Source organism: Schistosoma haematobium, chromosome 2, assembly GCF_000699445.3.
Source record: "Schistosoma haematobium chromosome 2, whole genome shotgun sequence".
NCBI classification, from domain to species: domain Eukaryota; kingdom Metazoa; phylum Platyhelminthes; class Trematoda; order Strigeidida; family Schistosomatidae; genus Schistosoma; species Schistosoma haematobium.
In genome coordinates, this window is record NC_067197.1 from 27,312,208 (window position 1) to 27,324,651 (window position 12,444).

Consider the following 12,444-nt stretch of genomic DNA (forward strand, 5'->3'; position numbering starts at 1 on the left):
ACCACATTGGTTTTAATGGACTCACCTAGCTGAAGGCGTTCGGTCATGCATCCTCACCAGATCACGAGTGGGAACACCGTGCTCAACAACCCCTGCAATCGCTAGCCAGATTAGACCAGACGATTCTCGATATATTGATAGTCCATCAAATATATCTTCGAACTTCCTCGCTTCTGTCTTTTGATTTCACTTTGTGGGTACGATTCATATTAGGTGTTACTGGTTAAAGCGTTGTCAAACTCCGAATACCTGTGGCATCATTATATTAACATTGAGCATTGTTTATATTCTTTTTTTTCTCTAAAAAAAACGAACCTGTTTCAAACGAAAAAACAGAGATTTATCACAGATGGATTTTTAGAGACTGTAGAATTCTCAGTTTAAATTACGAACATATCTTAATAAGATTATGACTCTAGAAGCACGAGACGACAGTTTAGTTCTAGTTTAAGACGCGTCAACAGTAAGTTATACTGTGAAAATTATATAATCTTCACAAATCCCACACAGTTATTGTAATTGTACACTCACCGGTGACTGACTTTATGATATAACTTCTGAAGTTTTATTGAGAAATTGAGTAACTAATTGAGTTCAGTTCATGTCGGTTGTGAGATAGTTCTCCACAAAAGGCGATGTATGTGGACTTCGTAATATTATGGATTAGTTGAAGTTAGACACGAACACCGTTCGATGTTATCTCATTTGTCTGGAAGTTAAACGTTGGCTTGAGAAACTGAGGATTCTGGGGGTCGTGGATGGCTACTGTTTAGGATCCTCGTACTCGTTCAAGATGACTGTTCAATGCCTTTAAGTTTTTAGTGGTGGTCTAGTTAACAGCAGTTCGTGGTTTAAACTTTAAAGAAGTCATTTCATCAGTTCTTTATAGAGATATGATGATATTTAAAGATGCGGGTTTGTTATGGTCACAGCTTTTTTGCTTTTATGTTGTGATAATTAAAATTATCAATATTTCATCACAATTTTAATTTTTTCCATTTAGTTCAATACTATATGAATAGATTTACTTTTGTTTCAATATGCTTTTAGACACTTGCACAGAGAGAGTTTCTATGTGAGAAAGAGATCAACTACAACGTTCTCAATATCCAATAAGTGTTTGATAACCAGTACTTTTGAGAGTATTTACATTCAGTGAATTGATGAGTGCTGTATGTACAAAATAAACAGTAAACATCCATTCCCACATACATTGTCGGTCATGAAAATCTTCAGGTCTAGTGAAGATCACGATACCCACCAATAAACGATTCATTTGAAATTCAATGACAAATATATTTCATTAAGTACAATCAAATCTCTAAATACTTTTATCTAGTATGTCGTAGGTTTAAAACATTACTTCACTTAGTTTAGTTTCATCAGCCCATAGGCACAATGTTACTGATAAACATAAACGTCTATCATAAACGTACTATCAGTATGAGAAATTTGTAGACGTCTTTTTACTCAACGATAGTTTACAACAACAATGTTAATGAATAGTGATCTCGTAATATATTAAGAATTGACTAAAATTGAATATATAATCCATTGAATGACAGTTCAGTGATCAAAACGTTGCAAATTAGTTGGGTGACCTAAAGATCCTGCTTTCACTCTGCAACGATTTGTAGGTGCAGATTAATGGGACATTTCGCACTACGTTGAAAGCTCTGTTTTTCAATGGTTTTCTGACTAAAGCCAGGGTATAGTTTAAAGTATCTTCAAACTGATAATATTTCTAACTGCTTATTGGATTTTGTCAATCTGATAGATTACTATTTGTATTCATTTAAAGGAAAAGTAGTGAATAATGTCGAAGAAACTCATTCTCCAACTTTAAGTTATATTTTTAATTCACGTGTTAGTGACATCCTATTATACAGTGACTGTTGAAGTGGGTCGAAAAAATGATTCTATAATTTCTTAGTGAATAGTTAAGTATTAAATTTAAACACCAATCTTTTTGTTAACATCTTATTCAATTAACTATTAGGTGTAGTATCCACTGAACTATCATGTATATATGTTTCAACTTATATAACTTAATGTGCGTAATTGATTACATTAATGAGTGTTATACTCTTTGTATCTAATTAGTTAATTCAGTTAACTTCACTCTTCACAGTCATACTCCATTAGTAATACAACTTAATTTCACCTTTTATTCACTTTCTCTTTCATACACAACTACACATACACATTCTTTCTCTAACCTCTACTTGGTTACATGCTACTTATTGTAGTTCAATGGAATAATTTGTATTACCTTCATCATCATTATCAATAAAAACACGCATTAACATACACTATTAACGATTCAGTTATCATTTAGGTTGATATTATTCTTGACACATGATAATCAGTGATCTTGTATGATTAATTATGCAAATGTATCTAACAAGTAGTTGATAGATGAAAGGTAAGTTTAAAGAGAAATCTATTTTAATAGAAAAAAAGAAAGAGTATAACTCGTGTTAATTAATTCCGTACACAAGCCTATATACATACTAAATCGTCATTATCAACATTAACAAATCATAAAATACATTTCAAATGCATATTTCAAAATTCATTCACTATGCAAATACTTCAACTGACATAGGATTACATTAAAAATGTATTATACATGCTTTAATTACAGTGTATTCAATGTATTTGACAGATAACGTTAAGCTGTATTTATAGAGTGATATATTTGTAAATGCTGTTCTTCTGGAGTTCAAGTAATAAGATCTATTCAAAATTATTGTAATCAGGGCGAGTAGATTTTTCGTGTCATTATTGTTATTTATTTGACTAACTCATTAGAAGATTCAATTGCCAACTTTCAGATGATTTATAATGCGAACTGATTTGGCTCTGTCTTCTTATGGATTTATACATATGTATAAACAAAAAGTTTATTATCGCTACTCTGAAAGATTTTAGAGGAATTGACTGTTAAGGATAGAAGATTGATGTTGAGTGCTCGATTAATTAGACATCTGCTCATGTTTATTCTTACTTACGAGATATAAACTAGAATACTGGGAAAGTGATATTCCTTTTTGAACTTGACATTTACAATCAAATCTATCAGATGAGAGCTGATTATACCACTCGATTGTCGAGACAATAATAGCGTTAGTGTGGTTTCAGCACATAATTCGTTAGTTTAGCCTCGATCCTGAGAGGTAATCAATTAGAAATCTAAGAAAATAAAGTTTAGGCAAATTTCTGTGAGTTCTAATGAGAATTTCCGAATCATGGAATCATGCATATAAGCTTATTACTTACCGGTGATACAAGATGACTATTTAGCGACATCGCTAACTAACAGAATTACGAAAATGTGGACCTTTAGTTCCTGAAACAGTAACTTACTGATATTTTTGTAGAGTTTGATGTCTGACAGTTATATATAAGGTCTTAGATAAGTATTTCTGAGAAATTCCAGATTATTTAGAAACGGCCACATGATATCTCTCTAGTTTTCAATGTTATCTTAAATAGTGTTATATAAACTACTGTCTAGTTCTTAAAGGTTCAATAGAATTAACATCCATTGAAAACGAGGTAACAGTGAATACCGGTTTCGTTTCAGTATTGAACTACTAAACACTACACAATCTACAACCATACTAGAGATTAAAATTAAAAATTTCAAGCTTTTTTCGGAGAACGCTTAAATTGTAAACAATTAAATTGTTTAAAAATCCCCATAGAATATTCAAAAACGAAGAATATTTGAGCGAACAATTGTTTTCAATAACTTCATCATCAGACTCTACAGTTAAAATCCAAATTAGTTTTCGCTTCTGTAAGTTTCGCACTATACTTCAGGAACTCATTGAGTTCCTTCAGTGCAACTGGGTGCTCACTAGATTTCAGCAGTTTAAAAATCCTCATAGAATATTCAAAAACGAAGAATATGATGAAGTTTTTGAAAACAATTGTTCGCTCAAATATTCTTCGTTTTTGAATTAAGTTGTTATTTAATGCGTTATATTTCCAACTTTTGATAATTTTGTAGATTAGATTAATTTTTTGTTTAGTCATAAAATCAATAATTTTTTCCCTTCGTCACTCTCTTTATTCCTATTAATATTCATTTGTCAAATATTCAGTCTTTGTCCATCTAATATCGGTTATTTATGATGTATATACAACAAATAACAACATTTATTGCACATGTGATGTTCAGAATACATGTACACACACATACACATACAAACTTACATACATACATTCATACAACTGGACTCACCAGTGTCTATACTCAGTAAGAGTATTCAATCTCCTATGACTAATTTACTCTTCATTATAGTTTGGCATGTGACCTTTTGACCAAAATTGATAAAGAAATAATAAATAAACTTCATTCAAATGACCTATATATATGAGAATAGAAAAATGAGTTGTTGACATTCTTTCTCATTTCTTCTTCTTCTTTTTTTTTCACAGTTAAAAATCATTTTTCCCTTATTTAATTTTTTATATTTGAAATGAAAATTTGAAAAAAGAAAATCAATTTATTTGTTTCCCACACTTCTTTTGTTACTTTTTCTCCTTTTTTCTCTTGAAAAAAAAGAGAAAAATCAACAAATAAACAATTTATTTGTTGAATATAACATTTTAGGAAAAGATAATTTATTTTACAAATGAAAGTTGGTCAGTTACTATAAATGACTATGGGAATGAGGAGGAGAGAAAGCCAATTATTCACAATTGTTGATTCAGGGTAAATTATCATTAGAATTAAAATCGATTGGAGAGTACCTATTTTGAAAATCAATTTAGATTATGTGTTCAAACAATAACCAAAAGTTCAATCAGTAATCCATAACGTTGATTAAATGTGAAATGTAACCATACTGGTCTAAATAACTTGGTAACGATAAGAGAAACAATTACTTTAAGTTGTTACGTAGGTCTCTCCGATTAGTACTAGTAAGCATGAATTGTAGATTCAAGGATTTCTGATGACTGTCTCTGATTACCTAATTTTAAAATAAAAGCAGAAACACATTATTACTTTAAGTCACTTAGACTAATGACTAAATTCAAACTTATTTGATACATTTAAATAATGTGAGAAGATCAAGATTTATTATATTTCAAGGCTTCTAGTCAGCTGCAAACGATCTAAATTTACTGTGGTAATATTATTATAAAAAAAAGTCTATTGCATACAATACAACTTCACCTATCTTCGAAGTCTGATTAAACCCAATGGGTTGGTGTCTGATGAAATCACTGCAAGGATTCAAAAAACTCATTTGACTTATGGCGAAGGTGAGATATCCGTCCAGCAATTAAGAGACGAATATACTGCTGAGCAGTTCGTTCTGTTCTACTTTATGGCTGCGAATGTGGATAGTAAGAGTGCAAGATACTCGTAAAGTACAAGTAATGAACAAAGATGTCTTAGAAATACTGCTCGTATCTGCTGGGATCATCGGGTAAGTAATAGTGAGGTTAGACGCAGGATATTGGGGAATGACAGTAAATCAGTTAATAAGGTTGTGAATCTTCATCGACCGAGATGGTTGGGCCACGTATTACATATGCTCAACCACTTAACACAACGACACGTAATACTGACTAGTGTTGGGGTTGGTTGGCGGTGGCCAAACCAAAACTTCGTATCAGTCCTTAAAATCATCAACTTCTGGTCTGAGCCATATTTGTAGATGTAAACTACTTGGTTGGGGTCCACGCAACTATCGTAATCCATGGTCGGAGACTCTGGGTGACATGGCTTGAAATCAAACACAATGGCATAGGTGTATACACTCTTCTTCTTCCCTTAGACCATGAGATTAAAATTACTTCATATCGTTCTTTCTGCGAAATAATTCTTTCTCCCTACGTCATATCCTTATATGAAATATTTTTTTACTACCATTGAAGTAACTGCTTCGATGAATTTGGTGTTCGTCTTTTTTTGCCAATTAGGTTTAGTTTGAAACAAGTTAAGAAATAAGAAGGGTAAACAAGGTATTTCATATAATCATTAAGATTCATTAATATTTATCTGTTGAAGATGATACAATTCAATTACCATTCAGGACTATACGAGATGACAATATTCAATAATAATAAATAATTAATCAATTGATCAGTTTTTAATAAGTATTTTAAGTTAAGAAATGATCAACAATAGGGTTTAACCCATGTACAACTACATTAGGAAAATGAAGCAATACCAAAATAGTATATTCTTCATTAAGATAAAGAAAACTTATGAAACGACTTAACTATATTACTATTGTCAGCTATTTAAGTAGTAAGATTTATTTAGTAAAAACAAACAACCAATGTAAGATTGTTGAGATTGAAATACGTAGTTGAAGCTAGAATCGAACGATAGCAAAATTGTTATTACAATATACTGGAATATTAGGATTATACTTTTAGGGGTAGGAGGGCGAAAAATCGTTTTCTTGATTTTCTATATTTGTTCATTGCTTTCTTAGATAAAGTAGCTAACTATATAGAGAGAACTCCTCAGTTAAGAATTTCTAAGAATCGCTTACTTTGTTCAGAACAAGATTATGTTCTCACAAGTCTTAAGAAAAGGAGAGCAGAGAAAAGATTTAGAATTACTTCTCAATATCGTATACCATATAATTATATAATTTTGTAAAATGAAAAAACAATTATTCATGCTGAAGTTTTAATAGACTGGTATGTCTTGGAAAAAGGTATTGGATATGTCGCTGAAGATATTTATATAAAAGTCTCACAAGGTCCTAAAAACTCTGGCTAAAGCTATGCAGAAGTACTTCACCATTTCCAAATCTTGGCTAATTTTAACTTCTAAATTATTTTAGATAAAAAATAAAAGTGAGGATACTTCATGGACTTTGTACTGGTTACCGTTCATACATTTTTTATAAATGAAGGATCAGTTAGTTGAGCTGATAAGTACCAACCAGTTTTACAAAATCTTTTAATACGCCCACAAAGACAAGTAGATTACCATAACTTATATTTAACAGATTTTCACAGTAACAGATTTCAGTTTCAAAAAGTGAATTGTTAATCATTAGTAATTTAGTTACATAGAAAAGAACTGGCGAAAATCGACAATTATCGATTAACAATACAAATATTACAATCTTTTATTAGATTTTAATAAATGAAAGAAAATGAGAGATGATTTTTGATATCTTTTTTGGATTTTTTAAGGTGATCTAGCTTTAATCGACTCATTAATTCAACTATTAAACTTACGACAATCTCCACAAAACGCTCTGACTGGCTTCAAGAAGTATTTTCTGGAGTTCTAGTGATAAATCGTGACCAGTGGAGTTCAGCCAGGTCTGTTGTGAGATAGTAACTCACTAAAGACAATGGTGAACGTGTGGCTCAACTTCGCGGATTGGTTGAAGTTAGACATTAGCACCGTTGGATGCCGGATCAGTGGTCTACAGGTTAAGCGTTCGCTTACGAGACCGAAGGTCCTGGGTTTGAGTCCCACATCCGGGATTGTGGGTGCGCACTGCCAAGGGGTCCCATACTAGGACGGAACGGCTGTCCAGTACTTCCAAGTCTTTCATAGTGGTCTAGCTTCAACTGACTCATGATCTCAACTGTTGAATTTTTATATGATAAATTGAAGAAATATTACATATAAATCATGATTAATTATGGAAATGGATCGATTATACACTTAAACTGATATAAGAGTAAAATAATCAGAGGTTTACACTGAAATTGATTAACTGCTAAAAGTAATATTTAATCTGACTTTGACAATCATTCGAAAAGGTGTTTTGTCAAGGTTTAATTTAATTTTGTCTTTGTTGATCAAATACGTTATGGAATCATTCAAAAATTATAGGGAATAGTTCATAGCTTCATGAATTGAAGTGACTATGGCTAATAGTATAATTCAGGATAGGCATTTTATCTTATATGACGCTCGGCAGTTATATGTTGATATTTACATTGAAACTATATTCCAATTTTAAACGTCTACGCGTTATCCAGCGAGTGACTAATACTAAGTGGCTTTTTCATATCATTTTGAAACTCTGCAGGTATACACATTCATGACCATATTTAAGACATAAATATTGGTACAAAGGGGCATTAAATATATATGCGCCACACTTCATCGTTCGACTTTTATACTAGAGTAGTATCAAATTATTAAATCTCCGATTGGTTACAATTTTAAATCACATGTGCAACTGACCCATCGCTGAGCAGTGACCGATGTCATGTTTGCCTAGTTCTTTTGGTGCTGACGGTATTAAATGATCCTAAATCTGATCCTTACTAATTGCCTTTAAAATTATGGTTCATTTATATATTAAAATATATTCCTACACTTTTTAATCATAACGAGGTAGTAAATTGTAAATATACTGTTGGAAAAATTCATGAAATACACTGACACAGTTACATAGCATGTTCTCTGTTTGACTACCTTTTAAACTACTATTCAAATATTATAAAGAAAAATGGATAGTGGCTAGCAGTGGAATCCAGGACGCTCGTTTCGTCCTATTTGGGACTCGTCAGCTAATTGTGCCTGTATTTGAGAGTTGATTTTCACTTTGAGACTTGAACCCAGTACCATTCGCTTCAAACGCCAATGCGTTATCCACTCAGCTACTGAATACTGATAGCCACTTGTTTGTGCAATAAGGTGACATTTCAATTCACTGGATATTGTTTACTTTAATCTTCTCATATTGGTGTTTAGGACTGAAAGTGATAAATCTCTTATTGGTATATGTGTATACTGTGCATATTGCCTCGATATTGTCTTAATTCACAACCATTATAAGCAAACAGTTTGACTTAAATTGTTTAAAGAAAGACTCTATTCAAACTCGAAAACTAAACTCCAGAGAAAACAGAAAACACTAACTTATCCACAAAACTATTTGATATGATTGTTTCTCAAGAGGAAAAATAACAATGAAAATGATTTTTTCCCCTCATTTCTTATTTGAAATTTTTCAGATATAAAACTATTTTTATAGAAAATAGCAAAGTGAACACACACACGTATACGGAGAGAAAGTGGCTTTTTCTTTTCTTTTTACTCCTTTTCTCTTGCCTATTGTATTTATTCTTATTCTTATTTATTTCTTAATGTTTTAATCTTTCCCGTTTTAACTAGAGAGAAAAAAATGAATATTTTTTTGCCGTCAAGAAGAATGAGGGTAAAGTTTTTATACTTTTTAGAAGGAAAAAAAGTCACCCATTTACAAGTCGTATTAATAATAATCATACTAATATTAATACTACTACTGTTAATAATAATAGTACTAATACTCTTATTAATAATAATGATACAGTATACATGGCAAAAGTTTATCATGATTGACACTATATAGTTTGAATTTGAACAATTAACTAACTGACTAAGACAAATAAATAAACGCCAATTTTTCTTCTAAAAAGAATCATCTAATCTTATTTATTTAACAAATTAATTTCAGATGGATAAATAGATAAGTTTCTGGGGGAAAAAAAGGAATAAACTTTTTGTTTTTTTTTGTTGTTGTTGTTGAAAAAGAAGAAACTAGTTTAACCTGTTTTTCAATAGTTATTTATTTATTTTTTTGGTGGTGCGGGGGGGGGAAAGACGGGGGGGGGGAAGAAACTCTCCTCCTTTTCTTTTCATTCACTTACTTCCTCTGTTTTTTTTCTTTCTGTTTCATATGTTTGGATTTTTTTGTGTGAATGTTTGGTTAGCAATAATTATCATGATGATAAAGTGTAGGTCTATTTTAATAAACCAATAAATAATAATAATGATAATAATAGTAATATTAATGATAATAGACCCTTTACTTTTATAGATTATTTATTTGTTTACAAAAATAGGTTTTTTCCCTAATTTTACAGAAAAAGTGAATTATTTTATTTATTTACTTAATCATTCATTCACTTATGAATGGCAAAAAATAAGGAACGCAATAACATAGAATGGTCATAGATTTTCTAATCCCCCCTCTTTTTTAAAAAAAAAATCTAATCATTTATAAATTTGGCGTAGATTATTATTATTATTGCTGCCTTATTAAATCAGTTGGAAAGTTACCTACTCCAGCCCAATTCTATTGAAAATACGGGTAGTTGGCCTTTTTCCTTTTTTTTCTTTTTCATTTTATCAATTCTCTCTCAATCATCTCATAAAGACACAATAACTCATTCATTTATTATCACATTGATATATAATTGAATAAATTTATTATCATTATCATCATTATACTGGAACTTAGATTAGAAATATTAATAATCATTATCACTAGTGAGACTACTATTACCATACTACTGTTTCTATTTTTCTCTTCAAATTAATGTCACGCAATTTTTCAACTAAGAAAAAAATTCATTTCATGCATGAATATACACATGTGTATTCAGGTTTACATGTATGTATGTATGTATGTATGTATGTATGTATGTATGTATGTATGTATGTACGTATGTATGTGTTTCTGTGTGTAAGCGTAAGCTCAATTACACGTGGGATTTTTCAGTTTTCTTCTTTTTTTCCCCATCAATTCTAGCTATCCAAACGACTTACTCTCATCCTCTATAGTATACTTCTAATATACATTTTAATTTTAATATTGTAATCACGTTTTTTTATTCAATATTTTTGATTGACAGATTGACAGTGGTAAAAAAAGACAGCGAACAACATAACAAACAAATGAATGAAGCGAAAGAATGAATAGATGTATGAATTCACTGATGGATGAGTGACAATCAAGCAATATATATGAGATAATCATCAAATTAGTTTTATTATGAATTGATAACAGTTATAGAAATCAACGGTATACATTCACGAAACAATGCGAAGTCACACTTTAAACCTCTAGATCTATTAGTGAATGGGACGACTTTCACACGATGATTGATACTTCACATCTTCCAATTTCCATCCAGTTGTTATTGAGTTGGGGTTTTTGTGGAGTTGATTTTTTTTACGTTATCAGTTGAAGCACCATAAAAATATGACAGGACTAGATTTCTGTTTTGTTCAAGTGTCTGAATCTTCAGAAGCATTTACCAAAAACCCTGTCATAGGTTGGAAATCGGATTTTAAGGTTTTTCAACAAGCTCTTAAACCTTATACTGTTTGGTTCCCATCTAATGGTCCTTATTTTCAAATTCAAATAACTAATGATATCACGGGAAATCATTACTGAGTAAATGACTCATTTGTTACATGACTGAACTTCCTTTCTCATTACTTTTCAATAACTTAGCTATAAAACAGAATGTTTATTCAATTAGAACAGTGGAAAACTGTTTCATTGTTAAATTTACTTAGTTACACCTTGGTAGTTTAAGAAATATATCTCAAAACTAAATGCTAGTAATGATTGCCCCTAAACTTAAAGTTCTTATATTGCCTTTACAGAACGAATGACTTATAGCTAGCAGTGGAGTCTAGGACGTATGTTTCGTTTTATTTGAGACTCGTCAGGTAAATGTACTTGGATCCCAGTGTTGGTATTCACACAGGGACTGGAATTCGAATTTTTACATCAATATGCCAAACGCTAATGATCTTTAACCATTTACATTGTTGTTTTGAAAAAAAATTGTATAGAATCTCATATTCACAAGTTAGCCTTTCCAGTTATCATAAATTGTGAGAAAAATTAACCAAACAATGAATTTTTCATTAGCTAAATGTTAACTAATTGACGTAGACGCTGCTTAAGCACATGACCACAATAGTGTAAGTAAAAATGTATATAAATGATAATTTGATATTTGAAGGACTTTGTTTTCCAAGGCAACTCATTATGATGTAATGAACATAACAAAAAAATATTATTGAGAATATAGTATTCGTGGGTAAAACATTAACAAACAGATAGAAATAGGGTTGTTTTTTAGGGTTTACCTGTAGATATTTTGGGGTTACTGCTGGTTCCAAGCCCAGGTAAACAAAGGGGGTTAGGCATGGTATCAACAAACCCGTCCCATTGAAAATAACCTTGCCAAAAAACGCTAACAAGAAAAAATTTAAACACTGCTCTCCGAGTTGAAGGATCTTCATTCAGAAGGATTATGACGCCTCGTGGTGAAAGCCGAGTTTCTTTGGAAGTCACGAGGCCACTGTCCCTTCTAACAACCAGAGCAGCAATTACTATAGATACATGGAACGTTCAGACAACATGGGTAACTGGGAGGACCAATCAAGTAGCAATGGCAATGAGGAGCTACAAATTGATGGCTCTCGGAATACGTGAAACCCATTGAACCCAAGCTGGATAGGAAAGGATAGTTTTGCGAGAGATGCTGTTGTGCTTTGGCCATGAAGAAAAATGCTCCGCGCACTCGGGGAGTTGCTCTGATGCTGGGACTGACTATCGATTATGATTATCATTGAGGGAGGGGTGTACGTGGGAGATAATTAGACAAAGGTTAATTTTTACTTTAATGAAGACGTACAGGTACTTGTAG